Genomic DNA, 9977 nt, shown 5'->3' with positions numbered 1-9977 from the left:
TGGAGCAATTAGAAAGAAAGCAACAGATCGATGGGTACTAAAATGGATAGTGCTCCAAGGCACCGCGTTGAATGAAAACCACAAGGCTCTGAGTCATTTATAAGGTGTAACACATTTTATATCAAAAGAATCTGGAAAGGGACCCACCACTGGCTCCTGGTGGCACTGGCCTTATGAGAATCTAGTCAAAATAGGTGCTAGTCTGCATATTGCCTGGGTATTTCTCAGTTTATCTTACAAATACAATTTCCTCACAAATCCAAACAAACATTTGAACAAAAATAAGAAAATAATATTTTAGAGCTCTTAAAACCAACACTAATCCCAAAAGTTTCAACAAAAATTTCCTTCCACTAGGAGCACTGAAGAATGGATGCTTTTGAATTGTGGTGTTGGAGAAGACTCTTGAGAGTCTCTTGGACTGTAAGGAGATCCAACCAGTCCATCCTAAAGGAGATCAGTCCTGAATATTCATTGGAAGGACTGATACTGAAGCTGAAACTCCAATACTTTGGCCACCTGATGCAAAGAACTGACTCACCAGAAAAGACCCTGATTCTGGGAAAGATTGAAGGCAGGAGGAAAAGGGGACAACAGAGGATGAGATGGTTGGATGACATCACTGACTCGATGGACGTGAAGTTGAGTAAGCTCCAGGAGTTGGTGATGGACAGGGAGGCCTGGCGTGCTGCAGTCCATGGGGTCGCAAAGAGTCAGATATGACTGAGAGACTGAACTGAACTGAACTGAGGAGCTGAATAAGTACACAATACTATTTACTTCAGCTTGCTATTTTTATCACTTTTCACTTGATTTTTAAATACAACTGAAATTTATTCAGTTGTGTGGTATGACTTGTCCTATGGTGATATTCTTCCTATTTCCTTACCACTTTTCCCCACAACATTTATTGAATATTCTTCCCCTTCCCTACTGATCAAAAACACCTTGTCATGGCATGTATCAAATAGTAAAAACATGTCATGCAGAACCCAGGCTTCCTGATTCCCAACCTGTTGATCATTCCACTACTTCACCAAGTCATTATTAAATTACTTTTGATTTTTTTAATTTTTAACTTATATTGGAGTATAGCTGATTAATAATGTTGTGTGACTTTTGATTTAAACACTGTCTTTTTCTCAAGTTTTAAAGTATTTCACATTTCTAATACTCACTTTTGTTCTTGAACTTGAATCTATTTAGATTTTTAGCCTCTGCTTTGGGAGATGTTTTTCCAGGTTGTGGACAAGCAGTGGAGAGGAATGTTTGGGTTCATTTATTTATTCATTTAGCAAACATTCCTTGGGTCCTCAACAGGCTCCAAAGATACTTCCCAATGCTGGGGGACATTAGGAGATGAGAACAAGGAGCTACCTCTTGCTTTTTTTATTTTGCCTTTTATTTTATTTCAAGGCATGTAGCCTTTCCCCAGGTCTTTGCTGTTTTATTCCTCACTCCTTCTACCCTATGGTCATGACTCTCCTGATGAGCATCTGATAATTCCTGCTCCTTGGTTTGGGAAGATGGGTAGTTTTGACATTTAGTGACTATTCCTTTGGTCCTCCCACTTCCCCAATAAGCTAACGTTATCCAAGACTTCGCAAGACCAAAGCCTGTCCTGCTCCCAGGATGTAGCTCACTTTGTAGACGTGGGGATCCATGGTGTTGACGCCGAAACCCCATCCTTTTCCACCTCTACCTCCACAAAAACAAATATGATTGCTAAGGAAATCTACTGTGTGCTTTCCACAGAGGAAGTGTTCTCTGCAGCATAGATAACAGTCCGGGACCTTCTCCAGTTAGTTCTGATTTATCATACAAACTCCAGGCCTCCCGGATCACATGGTTTCATGGAACTCTCTGTGGTCTCCTGGATCTATAAACCAATGAATAGATACTACACTTAACCACGGGAACCATCTCCACTTCTGCGGTGAGTGTCACATAGATGGGCAACATTTTTCATATAATAAGCCATCTAGAAGCAATAAGTGGCCAAAGCAAGGAGGAGACACTCTCCATTACAGCTTAACTCTTGCTTGGATGAACTCAACTCAGGGAAAAATAAGGCAATAGGGGATTTTACATTTGGGATGAAGGACAAATCTAAAAAATTAGCATGAAATGTCGGTGAAGTCATTACACTTCCTTGAACAAGCAGGTTACCGCTTTCCTTCAAGATAAGGACTTTTTGCTTAATAGTACAGACATTGACTATGTGCATGACTGTCTGACTAATAAATATTATTGATACAACTTAATAAATATAAAGATTTTGATCCTGAAACAACCCCTGAAAAGAGAGCTTCCCAAGTAGGGCGCCATAGCTCAGTGGCTTTTGGCAAATGGATTAAAGATGATTGTGGGATCTGGTTTCCCCAGTCCCAGGACTGAGTCCAGATCCCTCACTTCTGGCCATGGGCAGCAGCCTCTAGTTACCCCAGTGTTGGTACAAATGCTGTCATTTTCTGCACATACCATGATGTGAAAAGAGGTTATGAAGCACTGCTACAACATAAGGTAAGCTAAGGACACTCATATGAAAAAAGATCTTTATTACCCAGATAACCACAATGGTGTGATCACTCACCTAGAGCCAGACATCCTGGAGTGCAAAGTCAAGTGGGCCTTAGGAAGCATCGCTACAAATAAAGCTAGTGGAGATGATGGAATTACAGCAGAGCTATTTCAAATCCTAAAAGATGATGCTGTGAAAGTGCTGCACACAATATGCCAGCAAATTTGGAAAATTCAGCAGCAGCCACACAACTGGAAAAGGTCAGCTTTCATTTCAATCTCAAAGAGAGGAAATGTAAAAGAATGCTCAAACTACAGCACAATTGCACTTATCTCACACACCAGCAAAGTAATGCTCAAAATTCTCCAAGCCAGGCTTCAACAGTACATGAACCGAGAACTTCCAGATGTTCAAGCTGGATTTAGAAAAGGCAAAGGAACCAGAGATCAAATTGCCAGCATTTGCTGCATCATCAAAAAAGCAAAAGAGTTCCAGAAAAACATCTACTTCTGCTTTATTGACTATGCCACATAGTTGTGTGGATCACAACAAACTGTGGAAAAATCTGAAAGATATGGGAATACCAGACCACCTTACCTGCCTCCTGAGAAATCTGCATGTATATCAAGAAGCAACAGTTAGAACTGGACTTGGAACAACAGACTGGTTCTAAATCAGGAAAGGAGTACATCAAGTCTGTATATTGTCACCCTGCTTATTTAACTTACATACAGAGTACATCATGTGAAATGCCAGCTGGACGAAGCCCAAGCTGGAATCAAGATTGCACAGAGAAATATCAATAATCTCAGATATGCAGATGACACTTATGGTGAAAGTGAAGAGGAACTAACGAGCCTCTTGATGAAAGTGAAATAGGAGAGTGAAAAGGCTGGTTTAAAACTCAACATTCAGAAAACTAAGATCATGGCATCTGGTCCCATGATTTCACGTCAAATAGATGGGGTAACGATGGAAACAGCGACAGACTTTATTTTTGGAGGCTCCAAAATCACTGCAGATGGTGACTGCAGCCATGAAATTAAAAGATGCTTGCTCCTTGGAAGAAAAGCTATGACCAACCTGGATAGCATATTAAAAATCAGAGACATTACTTTACTGACAAAGGTCCATCTAGCCGAAGCTATGGTTTTTCCAGTAGTCATGTATGGATGTGAGAGTTGGACTATAAGGAAAGCTGAGCGCCAAAGAATTGATGCTTTTGAACTGTGGTGTTGGAGAAGACTCTTGAGAGTCCGTTTTCTGCAAGTCGTTGGACTGCAAGGAGATCCAACCAGTCAATCCTAAAGGAAATCAGTCCTGAATATTCGTTGGAAAGACTAATGCTGAAGCTGAAACTCCAATACTTTGGCTACCTGATGTGAAGAACTGAGTCACTGGAAAACACCCTGATGCTGGAAAGATGAAAGGCAGGAGGAAAAGGGGATGACAGAGGATGAGATGGTTGGATGGCATCACTGGCTCAATGGACATGAGTTTGAGCAAGCTCCAGGTGTTGGTGATGGACAGGGAAGCCCTGCGTGCTGCAGTCCATGGGGTCGCAAAGAGTCGGACACGACTGAGCGACTGAACTGATCTGAAGGAAATTTGCAGGTCAATTTCATAGAAAACAGAAATACTATTAAGCAAATTGCCAAAGGTTGGGACATTCCCTATGTATTAATACAACCAACTTCCCATTTTTCCTTCTCACAGTAGGTACTCTAAGAAGACTCCTATCTTAGATGGTCTGGGGCCTGGAGATACAGTTGGATGACGCGCCCTGCCCACTCTTTGATGGGCGTTTGTTAGGCTTCCCATTGCTCTTCCACGTGTTGTTTCTTCATTCAGTAAATGTCCACTCTCCCCTCCCCCCGTCCACTCTAACCATGTTGTTTCGAGAAAGGGATGCCAATTGTATATAGACCCCACCTCCTGTCTGTGCAGACAGGTCCACAGGACATACCTAACCTGCAACAGCAAATCCCTCACAGATGGAGCCTGGTCACCAAGGTGGGGACATTTTTTGGCAATAAAGTTTTTCTTAGTTAAGGGACGAGCCTTGATTTTTTAGACATAACACTATTGCACACTTAATAGACTACTGTATAGTGTAAACATAACTTTTACACACACTGAGACACCAAAAAAATCATGCAACTCATCTTATTGCAGTATTCACTTTATTACAGTGGTCCGGAACCAAACCTGTAATATGTCCAAGCTACATCTGTGGTGATACAACACAGATGAAAGCCAAGATTGCTATACTGAGAGAAGGAAGACGGGCACAAAAGGATGTCTGATTCCAATTGCATGAAATGTCCAGAAGGTGAAAATCCATGGAGAAAGGAAGCAGATTGGTGGGTGCTGGAGGGTACAGGAGGGGAGAGCAAGAGCCACAACTTAATGTACGAGGTTCCCTTTTAGGGTGTTGAAATTGTTTTGGAACCAGATGAAGGTGATGGTTGCATAGCATTGTGAATATACTAAATGCCATGAAATCATTCACTTTTAAAACTTAATCCACAGTGATAGCCAAGGGGTAGGGGCAAGAGGGGCAGCAGTTTGCAAAGCCAATGAAAACTTCCAGGTGAGGGTGGTGGAGCGCTCTTCCTCTTGATTGTGGTAGTGACGGTTGTTGTTTAGTTGCTCAGGCGTGTTCAACAATTTATGACCCCATGGACCGTAGCCCATCAGGCTCTGTCCATGGGATTTCCCAGGCAAGAATACTGGAGTGGGTTGCCATGTCCTTCTCCTGGGGATCTTCCCAATCCAAGGATCAAACCTGCGTCTCCTACATCGGCAAAAATATTCTTTACCACTGAGCCACCTGGGAAGCCGGTGGTAGCGATTATCAGATGTATGCACATGCATGCTCATACTTCAGTTGTGTCTGACTCTTTGAGACCCTGTGACGGTAGCCCGCCAGGCTCCTCTGTCCATGGGATTCTCCAGGCAAAAATACTGGAGTGGGTTGCCATGCCCTTCTCCAGGGGATCTTCCCGACCCAGGGACTGAACCCACATCTCTTACCTCTCCTGCTTTGGTAGGCAGGTTCTTTACTACTAGTGCCACCTGGGAAAACCATCAGTTGTATGTATTTGTCATCAATAGGTATATTTAAAAGGGAGGGTTCAGGATGGGGAACACATGTATACCTGTGGCGGATTCATTTTGATATTTGGCAAAACTAATACAATTATGTAAAGTTTAAAAATAAAATAAAATTAAAAAAAAAGAAAAGGGGTGCATTTTATACTCCAATAAAATTCATTTGTAGTGAATTCACTTAAGAAACATTTCACAGTAAATAGTTGCAATAATGTTGAATTTTTTTTTTCTTTAAAAAAAAAACACTTTTCCTAGTGCAGAGTTTCAGTCTGCATTTCATAATCTATAATATTTCTTTAAATAAAATTGTTGTTTAAATATTTAAATTTATGTAAAAAATTTAAATCAGGTATTGATTTTGCATATATTTTTGACAAAATGATATCACATTAGAATACAGTATTCTCCATCTGGTTTGATTTGAACATTTGCAAAAATTGTCCCCCAAAAAAACTTTCTTAAGTGAATTTCACATAAATTTTTTTTAAAAGGAAAAAATAAAAGCACCATCATCAATGACAACAACAAAATTAAATCAGGCACCCAGCCATGAGCATGATGGTAGTCCTATGATGATACCCATGGCACAATCCCCATTCAGAACCCCACCTCACAGGGGTTCACATTTGTCTTTCCACACCTCTGCAGCTTCTCTTGACTGTAGAAGCTTTGTGGCAATTTATATGCATATAACCCTGCTACACTCCTTGTCACTTCCAAGGGGCTCAAGGATGTAGGAAATTTGTCCTTAAAGAGGGAGCTAGAAAGGAAATGGAGAGGGTGTAGGTCCCAGAGAGAAGAGATATGTGTACACGTGTAGCTGGTTCACTTCATTGTACAGCAGGAACTAAGACAACGCTGTAAAGCAACCATACCCCAATTTAAACAATTAATTAATTAACATTCACCCTCCTCTCACCAAAGGAAAAAAAAGAAAGACAACTGACTAGGAAAAACAAACCAGGATCCTTACTTCAGTACAGAGGAGCTCAAGCTTGTGTTCAACCAAAAAAAAAAAAAAAAGTGAAACTTATTTGTAGTCTAAATATTCAGGGAAAGGCCAGTGGAAAGCTTTGCAGAAAGAAGATACTGCCAGGCTGGCAGCATCCTAGGACCCACCATTTATCATTTCTTGATAATTTACATTTCCAGCCTGCTTTATGATCATTTATGTGCCACTTGAAACTGGATGTGACAGTGGGTGATTTATTATTTTAAGGAAGGAAAGAAAGGCACAAAAAGGTCAGTGAGACTTGCTGAAACCATAGACTGAGAACTAGAACTCAGAACCCTGAGCAGCAAAGTCCTGGGCCCCATTTGCCTTTCAGCAGCCAGGACCGTCTGGTTGGTGATATTTTTTGGAGCTGGCAGAGCTTTGTCACAGCACAGAAGCTAGGGACACTAGTTGCCCATGGGAATATCTCTTCCTTCTTATTTGTCAGCTTTCCCCTCAGCTGACCCATCCAGCAAACCGCTGTTGTTCAGTCACTCGGTCGTGTCTGACTCTTTGTGACCCCATGGACTGCAGCATGCCAGGCTTCCCTGTCCTTCACCATCTCCCGGAATTTGCTCACACTGATGTCCATTGAGTTGATGATGCCATCCAACCATCTCATTCTCTGTTGCCCTCTTCTCTTCCTGTCCTCAATCTTTCCTAGAATTAGGGTCTTTTCCAATGAGTCGGCAAACTGATACTAAGACAATTCTTCAACACCTCTTCCGGCAAGTCAGGCTCCCACAGGGACTCCCCAGGCCCTGTGCCCTCTAGCCCATCCTGACTTCCTCCAGCTGATGGGACGTCCCCTTCTCTTGACTTGGAGAGTACTCACTCACCTCTGCACCACGCACCTCTGTTTGGCACCCTTCACACATGTCTGCCCATCTAGCCTCCTCCTGAAACCAGGAGAAACCCCATGGCACTCACTATGGAACCAAGAACCTCATTAAATACTTGAGTAGCTGCTTCTCTCACATGACTGAAAAGCCATCGGAGTCTCAGCTCTAGCGAGCCCTCAAACAAGAGAAAGACAAAACAATCTTCCACCTCTGAAACAAACCTGACAGTTCAGCAGCCTTGATCCCCAACCCGCCTGTGATCAGCTCTACAACCCACCTGAGTGCAAATAAGACCTCCTCTTGGCTGCCCAAGAAGAAAAGGAAGTTTCTGATCTTTTAAACTATACCCAAATAGCCACCCCATAGACAAAGGAGCCTGGTGGGCTACAGTCCACAGGTCACAAGAGTTGGACCCGAATGAGCGACTAACACACACACATTATTTTCCTGCGTGTGGGTGCTTAGTCCTTCAGTTGTGTCCAACTCTTTTGCAACCCACAGGCTCCTCTGTCTGTGGGATTTTTAAGGCAAGAATACTGGAGCGGGTTGCCATTTCCTCTTCCCAAACCAGAGATCAAATCTGTATCTTCTGTGTCTCTGCATTGTAGTGGATTCTTTACTTCCCAAGCCATCGTGGAAGCCCCATTGTTTTCCGAGGGATACCAAAAAGAATGATTACCACCTGAGCAGCTAGAAACAACAGAATTTTTTTTTTTTTTTGCTTGCAGTCCTGGAGGCCAGAAGTCCAAAATGAAGGTGCCAGCAGGGTCGTGAGCCGACTAGAGATTCTGGAGAGATTCTTCTTTGCCCCTTTCTGGCATCTGATGATGTTGTCAGCAGCACTTAGCATCCCTTGGCTTTTAAATGCATCACTCCAGTGTCTGCCCCCGTCATCACATGACCTTCTCCCTGCGTATCTGAGCACCCGCTTTCTCTTCTTATGAGGATCAGCCATTAGATACTCATATTCCGGCCCTGCTCCAGTATAACCTCATCATAACTAATTATAACGGCAAAAAATTCTATTTCCAAATAAGGTTACCTTCTGAGGCTGCAGGTGGACATGAACTGGGGTGGCAGGGGGGACACTATTCAACCCCATACAGAGGCGAAGGTAAGAGGAAGGAAAAATGTTTGGCATTAGGATTGACAGCAAGGTGGTTCCAGTTTCTATAACTTCATTTCCAGGGCTAAGAGCCCCCCAGGAGGACCCCCTGAAATCCTGAGTGACATCCTGGCCTTGGCTGTATCATCCCTCTGTCCTTTGCTGTCCAGATGAGTGACTGCCTTGGGTCGCTGGCTTCCTTTTCCATCCTGAAGGAATTTCCAGCCCCTGCCTTCCTCCCTACAGTGCTCAGTTTGCAGACAGGTATTAAATCAGATTTTCACCTGGTTCATTACATCTCAGTGATTCTGAGCCACTGGGATTTTCAATTTGAAAGAAAACATTTTGATGCAGCGATGCCCATGGGACAGCTCTAGGATGAGGACACTTGGAGCATCCTGGGGAGCTGCAGAGTGTGCAGTGTGCACAGACACACCCCCTAAAGCCCACTGTTGACTTGCTCCTTGGCCCATGGGGACATGTAGTTGTGTCTAAGAGTTATCATCAGAATTCTGGTGTAAAATGAGAAGCCTCAAAGGAAATGAAGCCACTCAAAATCTGTGTTGCCTCCCTCTGATTCGGTGCAGCTTGTTTTCATGCAAAGTTTATTAAGAGCGAAGAGGCAACACAGGGCCTTGTGTGTAAATCATGGACTTTACGACATGATTCACAATGAGAGCCTTGACTGGCTGACCCATACTGTTTCAGAGGCTCCAGCTCTTTTTTACACTAATTGTTCTTAAGAGGATGGGCCACGGCATCTTTCATCCAAGGATTATTCTGGAGCAGACACTCACCACTGATGACATGATGTAGGACATGCACATGCGTCTTTTCCCGAGTCCACCGTCTTCTGATGATGCTGTCCTGAGTATGATTCCCTCTTTGTCCCTTACAGCCTTTAACAGACTTCCTGCCATAGTGCCTTGTGCCCAGAAGGGGTTTAGCAGATGGGGTACAATGAACAGAAGGAATAGGATGTGCTGGTGGGATTGTTTTCTGTATTCACAAATAGTAACAAGTGATGGCTTTCCAGCAGCGGAGAGGATGCTGAGAAAAGTGGGGTGTCACTGAGATGCAGGCTTCATCTCTCTCTCCTATCTCTGGCCACCAACTGAGTTGTGCAACCCTCAGCTCTTTCACAGTTTGTAGGGCCTCTCCACCGGTGGTTCTGGGGGTGCCTACCAGAAGTGAATGCCTGGTGAGAGCCAGGAGAACAAGCCTCAAGCCCAGCTGCCAATGTGAGCGAGGCTAGATGAAAAAGAAGCTAAGCTATGTGGCCAAATAGAGGGAGTCCAGACACAGGGCTCAAGGCAGATGCGAGGTAAGCCTGGAAGAACTTAAGAACTGCTCAAGAGCACACAGACCCCTGTTGTTATGGGTGGAGTGGGGCCCACCCCT

Source organism: Bubalus kerabau, chromosome 18 (genome assembly GCF_029407905.1).
Source record: "Bubalus kerabau isolate K-KA32 ecotype Philippines breed swamp buffalo chromosome 18, PCC_UOA_SB_1v2, whole genome shotgun sequence".
NCBI classification, from domain to species: Eukaryota; Metazoa; Chordata; class Mammalia; order Artiodactyla; family Bovidae; genus Bubalus; species Bubalus kerabau.
This window is presented reverse-complemented; position numbering follows the sequence as displayed.